The sequence below is a fragment of the Aotus nancymaae genome, unplaced genomic scaffold (assembly GCF_030222135.1).
Source record: "Aotus nancymaae isolate 86718 unplaced genomic scaffold, 86718_ANA_hifiasm-v0.15.2.pri h1tg000103l, whole genome shotgun sequence".
Lineage (NCBI taxonomy): Eukaryota > Metazoa > Chordata > Mammalia > Primates > Aotidae > Aotus > Aotus nancymaae.
Window position 1 is genome coordinate 1607469 of NW_026988518.1, and position 21119 is coordinate 1628587.

General features: G+C 33.5%; 1 long non-coding RNA gene across 2 annotated transcripts in view; it reads left to right on the forward strand.

Annotated features, from left to right (window-relative positions):
* Positions 1 to 21119, forward strand: part of LOC135272056 (uncharacterized) — a 73887-nt gene that overhangs the window by 39315 nt on the left and 13453 nt on the right. The window contains exons 2-3 of one of the 2 annotated variants that reach the window (XR_010340162.1): positions 12257 to 12377; positions 20304 to 20371. This is a non-coding gene — a long non-coding RNA (uncharacterized LOC135272056). The remainder of the gene's footprint in view (positions 1 to 12256; positions 12378 to 20303; positions 20372 to 21119) is intronic. The other variant, XR_010340163.1, reaches the window with a different exon arrangement.

A 21119-nucleotide genomic window follows, 5' to 3' on the forward strand; every position in this document is an offset into this window, starting at 1 on the left:
AATGATAAAATGCAAAAGATCAATTATTTTTGTCATATTGTAATCTAGTTTTAGTTTAATGTACTTTTAAGGCTTAGTGACAGATGAATTCACACCAGTCTTTATATATCATACCTTTTTGTCTTTTATATTGTCATATAAAAATAAGTATGTAAGTATAAACTTTTAATAAGTAGGTTCTATAAAGTACAATAATCATGTTAGCATTTTTTACTCTCTTTCTTCCTCTTCATTCCAAGCTCTTAATGATCTTCAATAACAACTTATGAATAAACTTGCATATTGGTTTCTTTGTTGGAGTTATATTAGCCATATGGAAAAAATTTTTTCTGAGGTCTAGTTTATATATGAATTTGAGGATGGAGATTACTTGGTAGCTTCAGATAGTAAACCAGAAAATGTTCCTGCATTAGGTGTAAATGCTTTTTTAAAAAAACTTTTAACACTCATTTACTTGCCTATGTGCATACCTACCAGGACAATGGTGCCATGAGGAATCAGGAGTGGACAGTTCCCAGTGTGCTCTGATTTAAATTATAAATGATTGTCCTGAAATAAAAATTCAGACACCAAAAGGAACATTATTTTAATCCTACAGAAGGGTGTTTGATTGCCTTCCATATAAAATGTATGTACCAGGTACTGAGGAAGTTTTAATTAGTATCTTACGTTAAAAGATAATTTTACTTCACTTCAAAAACAGGTTTACAAAAACGAAAAGCTTTTTACAAAAAAATGTACAAAAACAAATTTTTCTTAGATGGACGAAAGGTATGAAATTGAAAGACAAAACTTTAGAACATTTTAGAATAAAATATAGAATGATATTTTTGTGACATTTTGTAAAACAAAGGTGTCTTATTCAGTTAGGACTGCTACAATAACATACCATAGATTGGAAGCCTTATAGACATCAAAACTTTTTTTTTTTTTCAGGATTCTAGAGGCTGGAATCCAAGATTAAGAGGCTGGCAGAGTTAGTGTCTGGTGAGAGCCTTCTGCATGGTTCATAGATAGCCATCTTCATAGTATGTCTTCACATGGCAGAAAGGGAAAGGAAGTCTCTTTGATAAGGGTACTAATCCCATTCCCTAGGGTTCTGCTCTCATGACCTAATTACTTCCCAGAGGCTCTATCTCCTAGTATCGTCACATTAGAGATTAGGTTTCAACATATGGGTTTTAGAGGGGCACAAATATTCAGTCTATAGCAGAAGGCATTATTTTTAATGTCATGTGGTCAAAGTACAGTATCTGAAGCTAAAGTATTTTAAAATCTCCTCTGTTACTATAAACTCAGGTAATTAAGTTCTTTTGCCTTCAATTTCCCCACCTTCAAATAGAGGGAATAATTTTACCTAACCCAAAGACTTGTTTTGAAGATAGAATTGCTTAACTCATGTAAAGCCATCAGGAAAATGCCTGCCACACAGTAGGTCTATGGGTCAGCTGGGGCCCAGACTGAGGGGCAGCAGTTATAGCAGTTACGCTCTTATTAAGCTCAAGCATAGAAGTACTCAGAAGGACAAGTAGAAACATGGTGATGCCTCTGTAAGCCTAGACACATGACATATTCCATTGGCCAAAGCAAGTCACTTGGAAACACAACTTCAATGCGTTAGGGAAATATATACCTCCCATGTCATCATTGGGGTACTATTTCCAAAAATCCCATTTGACAAGGGATTAATAACCAGAATATGTAACGAGCTCAAACAACTCAATAGGAAAAATATAATAATCTAACTTAAAATGGGCAACAGAATTTGAATAGGCCTTTCTTAAAAGAAGACATAGAAATGGCAAACAGGCATATTAGAAGGTGCTCATCATCACTGATCATTAGAGAAATGCAAATCAAATCTAAAATGAGATATCATCTCACCCCAGATAAAATGACTTTATCCAAAAAAATAGGCAATAGCAAATGCTAGCAAGAATGTGGAGAAAAGGCAATCCTTGTACCTAGTTGGTGGGAATATAAACTAGAACAACCACTATGGAGAGTTTGGAGGTTCCTCAAAAAACTAAAAATGGGCCAAGTGTGGTGGCTTACACCTGTAATCCTAGCACTTTGGGTGGCCAAGGTGGGAAGATTGTCTGGGCTCAGGACAACATGTCAAAACACCATCTATATTAAAAATAGAAAAAATTAGCCAGGCGTAATGATGCATACCTGTAGTCCCAGCTACTCGGGAGGCTGAGGCATGAGAATCATTTGAACCCAAGAGGAGGAGGTTGCAGTAAGCCGAGATTGCCTTACTCCAGCCTGAGTGGCAAAGTGAGACTCTGTCTCCAAAAAAAACAAAAACCAAAAAAACACCTAAAAATGGCACCACCATATGACCCAGCAATCCCATTGCTAGGTATCTACTCCAAATAAAGAAAGTCAGTATATCAAAGGGATATCTGCACTCACATGTTTATTGCAGCACTATTCACAATAGCCAAGATTTGGAAGCAACCTGTGTCCATCAACAGATGAATGGATAAATAAAATGTGGTACTTATACAAAATGAAGTACTATTCAGACATTTAAAAAAAAATGAGATCCTGTCATTTGCAAACATAAATGGAACTGGAGGTTATTACGTTAAGTGAAATGAGCCAGGAACAGAAAGACAAACTTCCTGTCTTCTCACTTATTTGTAGGAAAAAAAATTAAGACAATTGAACTCACAGAGATAGAGTATAAGGATGGTTACCAGAAATTGGAAAGGGTAGTGGGGGAGTAGAGGGGAGAGGGGAATGCCTAATGGCTACGAAAAAATATGTAGAAAGAATGTATAAGACCTAATATTTGTTAGCACAACAGGATAACTATAGTAAAAAATAATTTACTTGCACATTTTTAAATAACTAAAAGAGTATTACTGGACTGTTTGTAATACAAAGGATAGATGCTTGAGGTATGGCTTCCCCATTTACCCTGATGTGATTGTTAAGCATTGCATGCCTGTATCAAAAATTTTTATGTGACCCATAAACATATATACCTACTATGTACCCACAAAAATTAAAAATTAAAAGAAAAAGAGAAAAAAACTATATAGGACATAACATTCTTAAACATTATGAACTATGAACCTATTAACAGAGCTAAAAATAATGAGCAAAAACTAAGTGCAGGAAAAATAGACAAATCCACTAGTATGGTGGTACATTTCAATGTTCCTTTTGCAAAAGTGGACAAAGCAAATATTCTATATAATAAAATACTGAATAAGTAAGGGTATAGAAGCTTAAACAACAATTCCAAACAAGGTTACCTAAAAGGCATTTTTGGAACATTCTACCTAGCAATAACAGAAAACACATTATTTTTAAGTATATATGTAACATTTACCAAGATAGTCCATATTGTGGGTAATGAAATAATTCTCCCTAAACTTAAAAGTATTCATATTATACAAAGTATGTTGTCTGACTACAATGGAAAAATTAGAAATTAAAAAATAGAAAGGCCTTTGGAATAGTCCCAAATATTTAAAAATCATTTTATTCAAGATTCTTCAGAGACACAGAACCAAGAGGATATATACAGTTGACCCTTGAACAACATGGGGGTTAAGGGTGCAGACACCCTGAGCTGGCAAAAATCTGCATGTAACTTTTGACTCCTCAAAAACTTAACCACTAACAGCTTTCTGTTTACCAGAAGCCTCACCGATAGCAGTTGATTAGCACATAGTTTGTGTGTTATATGCTTCATATACCATATTTTTACAATAAAGTGAGCTAGATAAAAAGTGTCATTAAGAAAATCATGAGGAAGAGAAAATATATGTAATATTCATTAACTGGAAGCGGATCTTCATAAAGGTCTTCATCCTTATAATTTTCCCGTTGAGTAGTTTGAGGAGGAGGAAGAGGAGCCATTGGTCTTGTGGTCTCAGGGGTGGCAGCAGTGAAAGAGGTGGATGAGGTTGAACAGCAGGTGTGGGAGGCAAAGTTGTTGTAACTGGACATAAAGACCCTGTAATTTCTGTCTGATTGTTTGCTTTTTCATTTCTGTAAAAATGTTTCTATATAGTACCAATCTTTCTTCCACTGTTGGTTTTAGTTTAAGTGCCTGTATCGTAGAAGGGTTCATTTTGTAAAAGAAGTTACAAGCAGCCTTGGATAATCAGAGCTCTCCTGTCAGATTGTCTAATGTCAATTTTTCTGGCACTGTTCTTTTTCTCTCTTCTTCTTCATTGTCTGGCACTGGTTTGGAAATGCTTATTTCCATGAAGTTATCTTCTGTTCATTCCTTTGCTGTTATAGAAGAAGCTATAAAAGCCATCTAGCCCCAAACCATAAATTCCTGCTGGGGAAAACTGTGTTCAGATTATTGTCCATGACTTCACAAGATTTATGACAGAGCCAATCAAGGAGATCATCAGAGAGGTTGTGGATATGGCAAAAAGAATGCGGGGTGAAAAGTTTCAAGATATTGATCTTGCAGAAATTCAAGAGCTAACAGACACCCAACCTGGGTTTGCAGGTGTGAGCCACCATACCCGGCTTCTTGACAGTTTTTAGGTCAAATGACCTTCTAAAATCATCAAACTGTCCTTTGCTGACATTGAATTTTCCAGTTTTATATCCTTCACCTTCCTTTTGTTTTAAGGGTTCATATACTAACTTCACTTTTCCTCGAACCATATTAAGAGTCTATAGATATGACTTTCTTAGGAAAATCCTGCACTCACATAAACGCTGCATAAAAAGGCATTTTGCAAAAAATTTTTTTAAAATACAAGGATTTCATACCTGGTGATGTAGCTGCAGCAACAGCTTTATGATTTTTTTTCTTTTTTAAAAATAGTCTATGCTGGTTTTGTTTATATTGAAATAGTAGGCAACTGTAGCAGAAGACCTTAATGTATGGTACTTATCAAACAATTCAACTTTTTCTTGTAATGTCATGACTTTTCTCTGCTTCTTGGAAGCACTTCCAGTCCTACCAGTGGCACTTCATTTGAGTTCTTTGGTATTATTCAAGGTTTATGGTATTGCACTACCACAATGAAAAATAAGTAAGATCTGTGAGCGATCACTTTTTACTGTGATACATAATTTACTGGAGAGACAAACTGCTCACATGGAGAAGATTAGAGTCATATGTCATTTTAAAGTGGATACTTGCAACAGTTGAACTCACTGCCATAGCAACAGGAGGTGGCTACAAAATTATTAGAGTAGTTAATTTTACGCAGTTATATTTACTACTGCATCATTATATATTTTTTCATCAACTTTTATTTTAAGTTTCAGGGTACATATGCAGGACATGTAGGTTTGTTGCATAGATAAACGTGTGCCATGGTGGTTTGCTGCATTGAACAACCCATCACCTAGGAATCAAGCCCAGCATCCATTAGCTGTTATTCCTGTTGCTCTCCTTCACCCCACCCTAGCAACAGGACCCAGTGTGTGTAATTTCCCACAATTTGTCCGTGTGTTTTCATCAGTGAGCTCCTACTTAGAAGTGAGAACATGTGGTGTTTAGTTTTCTGTTCCTGCGTTAGGTTTGGGGATAACAGCTTCCAGCTCCATCCATGTCCTTGGAAAAAACATGATCTCATTCATTTTAATGGCTGCACAGTATTTCATGATATGTATGTACCATATTTCCCTTATTCAGTCTATTATTGATGGACATTTAGGTTAATTCCATGTCTTTGCTATTGTTAATAGTGCTAAATTGAACATATGTGTGTATGTATCTTTGTAACAGAATGATTTGCATTCCTATGGGTATAAACCCAGTAATAGAATTGCTGGGTCAAAATGGTATTTCTGCTTCTATATCTTTGAAGAATCACTGCACTGTTTTCCACAATAGTTGGACTAATTTACATTCTTACCAACAGTGTAAAAATATTCCTTTTTTCTTCACAACCTCGCCAGCATCTTGTTTCTTGACTTTTTAATAATCACCATTCTGACTGGCATGAGATGGTATCTCATTGTGGCTTCTATTTGCATTTCTCTAATGATCAGTGATGTTGAGCTTTTTTTCATGTTTGCTGGCTGCATGAATGTCTTCTTTTGAGAAGTGGCTGTTTATCTCTGTTGCCCACTTTTTAATGGGGTTGTTTCTTTCCTTGTAAATTTGTTTAAGTTCCTTGTAGACTGTGGATATTAGACCTTTGTCAGATGTATAGGTTGAAAAAATTTTCTCCCATTCTGTAGGTTGCCTGTTCACTCTGATAATAATTTATTTTCCTGTGCAGAAGCTCTTTAGTTTAATTAGATCCAATTTGTCAATTTTTTCTTTTCTTGCAATTGCTTTTGGTATTTTCATCATGAAATCTTTGCCCAGGCCTATGTCCTGAATAGTATTGCCTATAATTTCTTCTAGGGTTTTTTATTGTTTGGGATTTTACATTTAAATCTTTAATTCATTTTGAGTTAATTTTTCTATAAGATATAAGGGAGGGAGTCCATTTTAAATTTTCTGCATTACTAGCCAGTTCTCCCAGGACCATTTATTAAATAGAGAATCCTTTACCCATTGCTTTTGTCTGGTTTGTTGAAGATCAGATGGTTGTAGGTGTGCAGTCTTATTTCTGAGTTCTCTATTGTGTTCCATTGGTCTATGTTTCTGAATTTGTACCAGTAACATGCTGTTTTGGTTTCTGTAGCCTTCTAGTATAGTTTGAAGTTGGGTAGTGTGATGCCTCCAGCTTTGTTCATTTTGCTTAGGATTGTCTTGGCTATATGGGCTCTTTTTTGTTTCCATATGAATTTTAAAGTAATTTTTCCAATTATGTGAAGAATGTCAATGGTAATTTAATTGGAATAGCATTGAATCTATAAATTACTTTGGGAAGTATGGCCATTTTCATGATACTGATTCTTCTTGTCAATGAACATGGAATGTTTTTCTATTTGTTTGTGTCCTCTCTGATTTCCTTGAGCAGTGGTTTGTAGTTCTCATTGAAGATGTCCTTCACTTACCTTGTTAGATGTATTCTTAGGTGTTTTATTCTCTGTAGTAATTGTGAATGGGAGTTCTTTCATTATTTGGCTCTCTGCATGCCTGTTGTTGTTGTATCAGGATCTTAGCAATTTTTGTACATTGAATTTGTGTTGTAAGACTTTGCTGAAGTTGTTTATCAGCTTAAGAAGCCTTTGGACTGAGACGATGGGATTTTCTAGATATATAATCATGTCATCTGCAAATCAAATTGATAAACCAAATTGAACAGATTTAGACCAATCAAGAAAAAATTTGAGAAGACACAAATCGCCAGTATCAAGAAGTAAAGACATAACATAACTACAGATCCTTAAGGCTTTAAAAGAATTATAAGACAAGTTTATGAAAAATTTTATGTTAATCAAATCAATAACTTAGATGAAATAGACAAATTCCTTGAATGATGCTCATGAATATGTAAATTGAATCACCATATATTTATTAAAGAAAATAAATTTATAGTTAAAAATCTTCCCATGAAGAAAAATTTAGTCCCAATTTGCTTCTCTGGCACATTCTACCAACTATTTAAGGAAGAAATAATAATTTTTCTAAGAAATTGAAAAAAGATAAATGCTTCCTAATTTATTCTGTGAATCCAATATTATTCTGATATTCACATCACGGAAAGATATAAGGAAAACAGTTGCAAAAGTGTTAAAATTTTTTTTAGAAAATTGAAACATATGTCATAACCAAGTAGAATTTATTCCAGTAATACAAGGTTGATTTAACATGCATAAATCAATTAATGTAATTGATCATGCCACATTAGCCAATGATAATAATAAATATGAACATCTGAATAGATGTTGAAAGGTATTTGACAAAACCCAACATTCTTTTCTGGAAACAAAAATCAACTCAACAAAATAGGAATAGAAAGTAATTTCCTCAGCCAAATAAAAGGGATCTTCAAAAGTGCTACAGGCATTCATGCAGCCAACAAGCATAAGAAAAAATGCTCAACATCACTAATAATTAGAGAAATGCAGATCAAAACCACAATGAGATACCATCTTACACCAGTCAGAATGACTGTAATAATTAAAGTCAAAAAATAAGTTAAAAAAGTAAAAAAATAACAGATGCTGGCTGGTGAGGCTGTGGAGAAATGGGAACACTTATGCACTAATGGTGGGAGTATGAATTAGTTCAGCCATTGTGGAAAGCAGGTTGGCAATTTCTCAAAGAACTTAAAACAGAATTACCATTTGACACAGTAATCCCATTATTGGGTTTATACCTAAAGGAATAGAAATCATTCCACCACAAAGACATGTGTATGTATATATTCATCACAGCACTATTTAAAATAGCAAAGACATGGAGTCAACCTAGATACCCATCCATAGTAGACTGGATAAACAAATTGTGGTACACCATGGAATATTATTCAGCCATAAAAAAAGAATGAGATCATGTCCTTTGCGGCAATATGGAAGAAGTGGGAGGCCATTATCCTAAGCAAACTAACACAGGAACAGAAAACCAAACACTGCATATTCTCACTTGTAAGTGGGAGCTAAACGTTAAGAACATATGAACACAAAGTAGGAAACAAAAAACACCAGAACCTACTTGAGAGTAGAGAGTGAAAGGAGAGTGAGGATCAAAAAACAACCTGTCAGATACTTTGCATATTACCTGGGTGACAAAATAATTTGTATACCAAACCCCTATGACACACAATTTATCTATACAACAAACCCACACACGTAACCCTGAACCTAAATAAAAGTTAAAAAAAATCTTAATACCTTTAATATGTCTATGCAAAAATGGTCAGATTCTCTTTCAATCTATCTAGCCCAGAAAACAAGAATGAAAGCCCGTCTGATTGTCAAAAATCTAGGATTACTTTAAAAACAAAAACCCTACAGATAATATCATGCATATTGGTTAAAGACTGAATAACTTTCCTCTAGGATCTTAAAGAAGGTAAGGATTTCTGCTCTCATAATTCCTATTAAGCATTGTTCTGGAGGATCTATCCTGTGTGGTAGGGCAATAAAAGAAATAAAACACATCCAAATTGTAATGAAGAAGGTAAAGCTGTCTTGATCCACAGATAACATGATCATATATATAGAAAAAAAAATAGTTATAAGGTTGCAGATGTCAGATGACTATATGAAAATTACTTGTTCTTTATATACTTTCTTTAGAAAAATTCTTTAGAGAAATGCAGATCAAAACCACAACCAGATACCATCTCACACCAGTCAGAATGAACAAAGAACAATCAAATTTAAAAAAATTTTCTGCAGGTCTAGAGCTCAAGGAAGTAAAAAATATTAAATAAAAGTTATAAAATTAAAAATATAAGTGCCATTTACAATATAAAAAATAAATATAAGTGCAGTGTATTATAACTAACACATCCTAATAAAGCTATGAAGAAAGAATTAAAAGGAAAAATGGAGCAAAAGTAATGCAAAGTGAACACTTGGAATCTCAAAAATAGACTGTACCATTTTCACAGAAAAGAAAAAATAAATTTTATTTTCTTTGAAAAAATGGAAGAAACAAAAGAACATACAATATATCTGAAGAAAGGAAAGACAATTTAAATGAGTTGTACATTTTTTGTGTATTTGCTGTGCATTGATTTAACATTTTAAAACATGGTCTCTATCAAACCAAGGAAAACCTGTAGCTATGCTTGGAATTTTTTGACTGCTAATTTGGAAATAATTTTAATTGTGTCTTCTCACTACTTCATTCAATCGTTTATTTATTTCAATGAGAACTCATGAATATTTATTTTATACTTTCAGTTATAATTCAATCCTATATTATTAATTTTCTTGTTCAAATTTTTCCAGGTTTGGCCATTAGAGGTTCTGTTTGGTTGGCTTACCTCCATCATTTTCATTCTTTTTATTTATTATTTATTTGCTTTCCTTTTTTGAATACTTCTTTCCTTTCTGACATCACAATATGTTCCAGGCTCACGTTGTTTTCCCCAGCTCAAGGCCTATATTCAATCACTTCGTTGTGTGGATATAACAGTTCATTTAGCCACTCATCATTGGAGGACAATTCGATTGTTTCTAGTTCTTGGTGATTATGAATAAAGCTGCTATAAACATTCTCATAAAGATTTGTGTATAAACAAAAGATTTCAATTCACTTGAATAAATACCTCGAAATGGGATTGCTAGATTTGTGTGGCAAATATATGTTTTAGAATAAATTTTCAAAGTTTTTACTTTTTGTGAAGTCTAATTTATTATTTTTAAATTTTAAATACTATTTTAGTATCATATCTTAGAACTCTTTGCAAAACCCAAGATTCATTTTTTAGGAGTTTTATAGTTTTATATTTTTTATCATTATGTCTATAATTCTATTTTGAGTTAATTTTTGTTTTAGGCTTGATATTTAGGTCAGGTTCACTTTTTTTTAATATGTACACCCAATTGTTCCATCACTTTTTGTCAAAAAGACCATAGCATTTTTCTCTATTGAATTACTTTTGCATCTGTTCCCAAAATTGGTTGACTAGGTTTTGTAGATCTATTTTTAGGCTCTCCAATCCTTTCCAATAGTCCATGTATCTAGCCCTTCAACAAATACTCCATGTTTTTGATTTCTTCATTACTGTAACTTTTTTTTTAAGGAGTCTAGATATTAGATAATCTATATACCAGTTTGAGTCTTCTAACTTTAATCTTTTTTTATAATTGTTTTAATTATTCTATTCTTTTGCCTTGACTTAGCCATTCCACAAGGTATCAAAACATCATGTTGTATACCATAAGTATATATAATTTTTACTTGTCAATTTTTAAAAATATGTTCATATTGAAAAAAAAATAAGGCGAATAGGTTCTCAAATTTCTAATCAGACACAATTGTAGCCTAACTGATGTCTTCAAATGTATCTAAAGAAAATGTTAATGAGTATGGAATTTAGAAAGAACAAGCAAAAAGGCCAAAGTACTGGCATTTAAGGATTAGTGATTTAACAACCAGCATAGTTCAGGAAAGATGAACAGTAAATCTCAAGGAAAATGAATAAGGTTTTTGTTGTAGACAGGAGCGATTCATCACATCTGAACATGGCCTGAATTAAATTACCTCCATTTGTCTGATTTCATTTCCTCCAAGAATCCTATTGATTATCATTTGGCTCCAGGTTTTGAGGTCAGACTGCTTCAGTTCTGCTCAGCCCCAGAATTCACATGCAACTTTCTTAATTTCTTAGAACACCACTTTCCTTATTTGTAAAATGATGTTAAAAATAGGACTTATAGGATTGTTGTAATAATTATCATAACAAAGTCCAATAAACTAAAGGGAAATCTCATAAGTAAAACGGAGATGGCAGATATCTGAGTTTCCAGATATCAGTGCTCCAAGTTGGCACCTTTCTTGAGAACGTTGCTGGCAGAAGGGACAACAGCAGCCGGATGCTAGGAGTACCAAAGGTAGTGGGAGCATAAGAGGCTAGAGAGACAATGCATCCTGCACACAAGGAAATTGAGCAGTGGTGACTAGACTCCTCTCGTGGGGCTTCCCCAATGACTCAGAGAGTAGTAGAAGGTACCCACTTGGGCAGAGGACATCAGCCAAGAGTGGACTATAATAGCCACAGTTAGTAAGACTTTCACCCCTTCCCTGTATTGCCTTTCTCCTTTTCCAACTCTGGAGATGCTGTAAGGAAAAGGAGAGGGATTGCGGGGACAAGAGGAAGAGAAATGTCCACTCCACAACATGTCCTTCTCACTTAGTATCTAGCAGGCACTGTCTGTGGGGAAAAGGTGAGCACTGAATTATCTACGAGACAGAGCTAACTAGATTTTTAATATGTTTAATATTAACAAATGTATAGCTATACATTCTGCCCAAGAAATCTTGAGAAACAGAAAAGGAAAAGTAAACAAAGGAATTATTGAAGAAATATCAAACATTTTCTTACTTGTACTCTGTAGAAAACAGAGCTGCAATTAACAGTTTTTTGTTTTGTTTTGTAACTGGGAACAGTTCTTTCCTAATTGGACCTTCTTTCTTTCTTTCTTTGTTTTTGCTTGCCTTTCCTTTGCAAGAAAAATGTTTTATTTTTATCATTCTTATGAAGTATTGAAAGAATATATATATGTTATGAAACATTATTAATAAGATTAATGATACAAACTTACCCTTCCCAGCTGAAATTCACTAACTAGCAGATCACAAATATTATTTCCTCTACTAAACACTCTCCCCTATTGTATACACCTGCTGCAACCCCACAAGTAATCATTAGCTTGAATTTTGTGTTTCTGTTTCTTTGCATAGCAGGCATTGTCGGTGTCCCCTCTGTATCTTCTGGGCATTCACCATTCCTGTAAATGCAGAAGGATTTTTACTGTACGCATCTCTAACTCTCTGCCTAGGAAACCTCGCTGGAGTATACAAGGTAAGCCAGAAGTTCCAAAGAACGATTTTTTATTTTTAAATAGTGTTTAAAATAATTAATTTCCATGTATGCACACATACAAACACACATACACATGCCTCTTACAACATGCAGTTGTTTCATATGCCTTCAGCTTTGTGGTATAATAAATATGGTATCATACATTATGTGGTTTTCTGGAACTTGCTTTTTCATTACACACTGTTGGCAAAACTCATCTGTATTTTTGAGTATACCTGTAGTTCTTTCATTTTATTGCTGTGTATACAGTTTTATACTACATATCAATCATTTAAGTTTCCCATCTATTCTCTACACGTTGGCAATTCGGATTGTTTCCTTGTTCTTTCTATTATAAACAGTGTTGCTATGAACATACTTATACAAGACTCTCAGGGCACCTGTGCAAAACTTGATCTGTTACAGTGTATGAGAATGCTCATTTCAAATTGCATCCCAAAGTGGTTGTAATAATTTACCCTCCCCCTGGTATGAGAATTCCCCTTGAACAAAATTCCCTGCAACCTTTGGTCTTGAAGGTTTCCTCATTGATGTGCAATGCTGCCTTTATTATATACAAAGTTATCCTACACACGTGGATCTGTCTCTGGACTCTTTGGAATAGTCATGGGTTTGTTCATCTGTTATTGCACCAATAGCACCTTATATTTATTACTGACTTTTGTAGAATATCTTATATCTGGTAGAACAAGTTTCCTTCTTTTGTTGCGGTTTCCTTGAATATTTACATTAACTTAAGGAATAATGACTTTTGGTAATAGAGAAAACAAGAACATGAAATGCTTCTTCCTTAATCAGATCATCTTCCATGTTATTTCCAGTTTTAAAGTTTTGTCCATAGAGGTCTTGTGTATTTTTTAAAAGTTATTCCTAAACAATTCATTGTCTTCATTGCTATTGAGAATGTTATTCTTTGTAAATTACTGTCTGGTTATTGTTGCTGTAGAGAACCAAATATCTCATAAGAAGATATTCACATTATCTGCAAATTATGACAGTTTTATGTCTTATCTCCTAAAGCTTATATTATTTCTTGTTTTTTCTTTGTAGACTTTGCCAAAACTTCTAATAGTGTGTTTTAACAGTAGCAGTGCTGGTACACCTTTTCATCTTGTTCCTGGTTTCAAAGGGAATGCATTAATATTTTTTCCATTAGGTACAAGGTTTGCTGTAGGTTTTGGTGCACATTATATCTTTCACCAAGTTAAAGATAGGCCCCTTATATTTTTAATTTGCTACCACCTTTTATGAGAAAAAGGCTTGGCTTTTATCAAATGCCTTTCTAGCCCCTAGTGTGAAAATTGCATATTTTATCTTTTCATTTTATTAATGTAGTGAATTACAATTGACATATGAAATTCAATTTGCTTTATAAATACAGAAGTAGTAACAGTATGTGAGGAGAGAAAAAATGTGCAATCTAGAGCTGAAAAGTCTCAGGGAAAGACTGAGAATGAAGACAATGCACAGAAAACAAAAAGAGCGTAACTAAGAGAAACAGATCTTTGAAATATTATATGCACTGTCATCAAGCCACATATGAACCTAGTACTCCCCTAAACATGCATTGTGTAAGCCAAGAAATTCCTTCCTTGCTAAAACCAATTTGAATTTGCTTTTCTAATACTTGATATAAAAATATTGCTTATTAATCAGATCTAATTATTTTCAGTTGTCTAATGCCATTTATGAAATAGCCAATTCTATCTTATGATTTGAAGTGCCTCCTTTATTCTGACCTCAAATTGAAAAAAAATCAGTCTGTTTCTCCATATGAATCCATTTCTTTATCTATTATTATACCAATAATATTTTTATTTAAAAAAATTCATATTGCTTTTCATTCTTTTTTGAATGGTTTGAAGTAAGAAAATTTAAAACAATGTGTTTTAAAAATTCTCAACTCCTGACACCCATTAACAGGGTTCCCATTCAGAACACCCAGTGTGATAGGTTTTCTGTATATCCTCCCTCAGAACTTCAAGCACATGAAAGTAAACAAATTTTAAGTCACAAACTTAGTATATTATAAAATTGATCTGCTTTTTACTTTTCGTTTAATAGTGTATCTTATATATTATTCCACTTCAGAATATAAAGCACATTCTCATTCTTTTTTATAGCAGTGTAGTACTCTATCGAGTGAATATTGCCTCATTAGTTTAACCAGTGAATCTTTTATCCATTGGCATTTAAATTATTTCATTCTTGTTTTACTATTACAAAGAATTATGGAATGAATACCATTGTATATATATATTGGGTTAAATTTGGAAATGTGTAACTCTAGTATACATTATTTGCTGTGGAAGGCACATATATACATTTCAGCTTTTGAAAATATTGTGAAATTACCTTTGTTTAAAGTTGGGAATTTCAGATAGTGTATTTTAACACAGCCTATTTCCAAAATTTTAATTTTTTCTTTACTGTTGAATGAAAATCTATAATATTTTTACATCAGCTATAATATTTTAACATCAGCTTCTATAATATTTTAACCTCAGCTTTATTGAGTTATAAATTACATCTGAGAAAAAGGATGCATTTTTAGTGTACACTTCAATGTGCTTTGACAAATGAATACACATGTGTAAGTGTCTCCACAACAAAGATGAAAACATTTTTCATCACTCCCATGTTCCCTTGAACCTCTGCCAAGTGATTCCCCTACCTATCCTTGGCAGCTGGTGACCATTGATTTGCTTTCTATTACTATATACACATGGTCCCTAACTTAACAACTTTTTGACTTTATGATTGTGTAAAAGTAATATGCACTTAGAAACTGTACTTCAGTATTGTACTGTATTCAACAAATTATTTGAGATATTCAACACTTTATTGTAAAGTAGGCTTTGTGTTAGATGATTTTACCCAATCGTGGACTGATGTAAGCATTCTGAGCATGCTTCAGGCAGGCTAGGCTAAGCTGTGGTCTTTGGCAAATTAGGTATATTAAAAGCATTTTCAACCTGCAATGTTTTAAACTTGAGATGAGTTATTTTATGACATAAATATAATCCTATCATAAGTCCAGGAGAATCTATCTTAGATTCGTTGTTTGTAGAGTTTCACCTAAATGGAATTGAATAGTAGGTGCCCATTTATGCCCGGACTCTTTGGCTTCATATAGTGATTTTGATATTCAACCTTGTTTTTGTGTATATAAGTAGGGTTTTTAATGCTGAGTGGTATTCTATCATAAAAATACAATTGTTTATTAATACATCTATTGAATGGATATTTGAGTTATTTTTAGTTTTTGACTCTTCAAATAAAGTTACTACAAACGTGTGTCCAAATATGTGCATGTATTTTTTAATTTGGGGAAAATATTTAAATACTTGTAATTTGGGGACTCTTTAGGTCAAATTTCAGTAGAGATTGCCAAATGGAACTAAGTAGTTGTATAATTTTTCATCTCCATCATTAATGTATGAGGGTTTCAGTGGTCCCACATCCTTGCTAACATTTAGTATTATCAGTCTTTTACATTTTTGCCATTCTGGCAAGTCTGCAATGCTATCTTATTACAGTTTTAATTTGCTTTTCTCTCTTGACAAAGGATATTGGGTATCTTTACATATATACATTGGACATTCTTCTTTTATGAATGTTCATTTAATCTTTTTTCATTTAAACAAATATAGTTGTTTGTTTCTTACAAAGTTGTAGGAGTTCATATGTCTATCTGCCATCTTCTATCCATTATCTGTCTATATAGTTTGGATATAAGTATTTAGTCAGATTTAAGATAAAATTGTTGGTTTGTCTATTTATCCCTTGAGTTCTGTCAGTTTTTGCTTCAGTTTTTTGAAGCTCTATAATTAGGTATTTAAACATTTTAGATTGAATGTATTGTTGGTAAATTGATCTTTTTATCTTAATGAAATGACCCTCTATTTCTCTGGTCGTATTTCTTGTTCTGAAATTTACTTTATTAATACAGCAAGTCCAGATTTTTAATGCTTCATACTTAAATTGTATGTTTATTCCTACTCTTTTACTTTTGCATATATGTGTCTTCATATTTAAAAGGGTTGTTTTAAGCCAGCATGGAGTTTGGGCTAATTTCTTTTCCTTTTAAATTTAGTCTGATAATTTATATTTTTTATCTTAAGTGCTTAGGTCATTTTTATTATACATAATACTGCTATGTTGGATTTATATCTATCACTTTGCTGTGAGATTTTTGATTTTCTCATCTACATAAGGAAATTTATCCTCTTTTCTAGAGATTTTTAAATATGCATATTTAACTTTTCATAATCTATCTTCAAATAATATGATGTTGTTTCACATATAAGACTCTTGTAAGTGTTTACTTCCAATTCCTTGTGCTAACTTTGTCATACTAAATCCCAAAATATGTTATTACTATTATTGATTTAAACTATCACTTATCTATTAAATTAAACAAAAATCCTATTTCTAACACATATTTCATAATGAAAGATGTAAGTCAGAGTGGCTTCTCTCACCCCTGCTATTTAATATTTAACTGAGTTGTTATTCAGTGCAATATGCAACAAAACAAAAAAGAGGAATATGGTCCAGAAAGAAAGATGTAGAAATGCCTTTATTCACAGATAACATAAGAGTGTACACAAAATTGCCCATTATTTTCTGATGGAAAATTAAGCCTATTGATCCTTTATCATAATTTTTTATTTAAAGAGAAAGAGGTTCAAGCTCTAAGCTCTGATCTTTAAAAATTAAAAGTATAGAAAAGTTTAACTACATTTAAAGTTTGCCTTTCTGTGTCTTTGAAAACAAAATTCTTTATTTTCTTTTACTTTACATTCTTGCTTTCCATTCTTCTAGGAGAGAATGCAAATTCCTCTTCTACATTCAAGTGACTTGTTTCAGAGATAGTATTTTATCTGGCACATAATAAAGGGTGGCCATTAGATAAATTCAAAAGACTAAACATGATATTTTCTCATCCAACTTATATGAAAAAGATCATTAGAATATTTTTTGAAGCTTTTAGACTCATTGTATTTCTGCACATCTAAAGATTTATTACCAGACTGGGCGCGGTAGCTAACGCCTATAATCCCAGCACTTTGGGAGGCCGAGGCGGGTGGATCACGAAGTCAAGAGATCGAGACCATCCTGGTCAACATGGTGAAACCTCGTCTCTACTAAAAATACAAAAATTAGCTGGGCATGATGGCGCATGCCTGTAGTCCCAGCTACTCAGAACGCTGAGGCAAGAGAATTGCTTGAACCCAGGAGGTGGAGGTTGCAGTGAGCTGAGATGGCGCCATTGCACTCCAGCCAGGGTAACATGAGTGAAACTCCATCTCAAAAAAAAGATTTATTACCTTTGCTCATTATTTTCTAATGGAAAATTAAACTTTTGTTTCCATTTTATACTGAGAATGGTTTAACTCTCTTGTCAAACATTTTATTGCTATAAATTATTGATAAATAATTTCAGCTTTTTTATATTTTAATTGTTCATTCTAAAGAGTTGATAAATAGTATAATCATTCTTTACATGCAGATAGACTTATCTATACTCTAAAAGTAGTAATAATAATAACAAAAGCTATGAAAAATAAACCGAGAATGAGAATTTTAACTAAAACATTAACAGTGAATTTACTTAATAAACTGAAAGAGACTTGAGATAGATCCCTAGTGACTGAGATTATAGTATAGAATTTCAATTTGTCTGTATTTGAAGACCTTATTTATGTCAAATTTCATTAATGTCCAAGCAAATGATTTCAATGTACTTGAATTTTTCCCTGCTATAATATTTCAATTATTATTTATTAATTTTTATATGACCTTTGAAGTTTTTTGATAAAATTTTTTTATATTTTATGTAAAATGTGAGGAATGTTCTGGGGGCTGACAGAATCATATTTCCAAACAGTTGCATTTGTCATATATTCTTGTTACTAACTTTTAATTTTAACCATAATAAATAATCTAGCTTTCAAGGTACATTTTATGTTAGAGACGTAATATGCTTTTTGAATGTTTGCCAGCATTTGCCTGGGAAAAGTGACAGCAACAATAGATTATTAAGATTTGAGCACTGGGCACAGTGGCTCATGCCTGTAATCCCAGCACTTTGTGAGGCCTAGGCAGGTGGATCACCTGAGGTCAGGAGCTCAAGACCAGCCTGACCAACGCGGAAAAACCCCGTCTTTACTAAAAATACAAAATTAGCCGGGCTTGGTGCACCTTGTCTTGTGCTAGTTTTCAAAGGGAATGCTTCCAGTTTTTGCCCCTTCAGTATGATATTGGCTGTGGGTTTGTCATAAATAGCTTTCATTATTTTGAAATAGGTTCCATTACCTAGTTTATTGAGAGTTTTTAGCAAAAAGCGCTGTTGAATTTTGTCGAAGGCCTTCTCTGCATCTATTGAGATAATCATGTGGTTTTTGTCTTTGGTTCTGTTTATGTGATGGATTACATTTATAGATTTGCAGATGTTGAACCAGCCTTGCATCCCCAGGATGAAGCTGACTTGATCATGGTGGATGAACTTTTTGATGTGCTGTTGAATTTGGTTTTCCAGTATTTTATTGAAGATTTTCACATCAATGTTCATTATGGATATTGGCCTGAAATTTTCTTTTTTAGTTGTGTTTCTGCCAGGTTTTGGTAACAGGATGATGTTGGTCTCATAAAATGAGTTAGGGTGGATTCCCTCTTTTTCTATTGTTTGAAATAGTTTCAGAAGGAATGGTACCAACTCCTCTTTGTACCTCTGGTAGAGTTTGGCTGTGAACCCGTCCGATCCTGGACTTTTTTTGTTGATAGGCTATTAATTGCTGCCTCAACTTCAGACCTTGTTATTAGTCTATTCAGGAATTCAGCTTCTTCCTGGTTTAGTCTTGGTAGGGTGTAAGTATCCAGGAATTCATCCATTTCTTCTAGATTTACTGGTTCATGTGCATAGAGTTGTTTATTTTTGTGGAATTGGTGGTGATATCCCCTTTATCATTTTTTATTGCATCTATTCAATTCTTCTCTCTCTTCTTTTTTATTAATCTGGCTAGCAGTTTATCTATTTTGTTGATCTTGTCAAAAAACCAGCTCCTGGTTTGTTGATTTTTTGAAGGATTTTTTTTGTGGTAGGAGAGGGATAATGGGGGTGGGAGGATTGGGGAGGGATATCATTAGGAGAAACACCTAATGTAGGGATGGATGCAGCAAATCACCATGGCACATGTATACCTATGTAACAAACCTGCATGATCTGCACATGTATCCCAACTTAAAGTATAATCATAAAAAAAAAAGAGAAACAGGAAAACAGATAATAACTGGTACGATAACATAGAAAAAGAGTCAAAAAATTCTTCTATACTTTTCTTTTTTTTATATTTAGAGACAAGGTCTTGCTCTGTGTCCCAGGCCAGAGTACAGGGTCATGATCACATAGCTCACTGTAACCTCAAACTACTTGCTTCTAGTGATCTTCCCACTTCAGCCTCCTGAGTAGCTACACTACAGGTGCATACCACTCAGCCCTGCTAATTTATTGTTTAAAATTTTTTTTTTTAGAGATGTTGTCTCAGTATGTTGCTCAGGCTGGTCTCAAACTCCTGGCCTCAAGCACTCCTTCCACCTAGGCCTTCTTGTGTGCCTGGTGTACAGGTCACCACACCATACTAATTTTGTTTTTTTCCGAAAAAGACCAGATAGTAACTATTTTAGGCTTTGTTGGCCATACAGTTTCTGTCACAACTCCTCAATCCTACTGTGTGTTAAAGCAGCCTTATATAATATGTAAACAAATGGGAGGCATGACTGTGTTCCATGACAATTTTATTTATGGACACTGAAATTTAAATTTTATGTAATTTCCACATAGAGCCTTTTGTTTTCTTTTACAACCTATTTTAAAATGTAAAAAATTTTCTTCATTTACAGACTGTGTGAAGTCAGGTGGTAGTCAGATTTGGTCCATGGGCCATCGTCGGGTGATCCCTAAAACAGAGGTAAGATGAGGATTCCTGTAAGGAGTGGTTGGCAAGGGAAGTCTTTCTGAGAAGGGAGTGACTAGGTGAGCTTTAAATAGTACAGATAATCCAGGCAAAAACATGAAGGAATAACATCCTAGGCAGAATATAACATGTGCAAATAAAAATGGCCATCAATAACAGTCACCAACACTGAGTCTTTGCTTTGCGTTACTCACGTTACATAGATTATTTAATTTATTCATGCCAGTATCCTTATGCGGTAGTCATTATTGTATCTATTTTGCAGAGAAGAAAATTGGAGCTTAAAAAATTAAGCCACTTGCTATGAATACAAAGTACTAGAGTGGTGTTTTGAAACCAAATCTAAAGGATTCCGTAAGTGAGCTCTTAAGCTGTGTAATATATGATCCCATCAGATTTGTGAATATTTAGGAAACAGAAAACACCATGGCTAAGGATTTTAGTTGGTGGAAGAGTTGGGGCAAAAGCAGTGCTCCCTTAATGGCTTTGCAATTTGTCCTGAGGGTGAAGAAAGAGCTGTTATACTGTAACTGTTACAGAATTTCAAGCACCAGAATATCAAGATAAGACAATAGAAAAGTGGTTCGAGAAACATGGTGGAGAAAAACTCAATGCCAGGCCTATGAGAACATATTATTAAAGGTGCTGAGACAGGATGGTGGAAATATAGTTGGAAACTACAGCAAGAATCTCAACAAGAGATGGTGATGGTCTAAATGTATGCAGTGATTGGAGGAGTGGG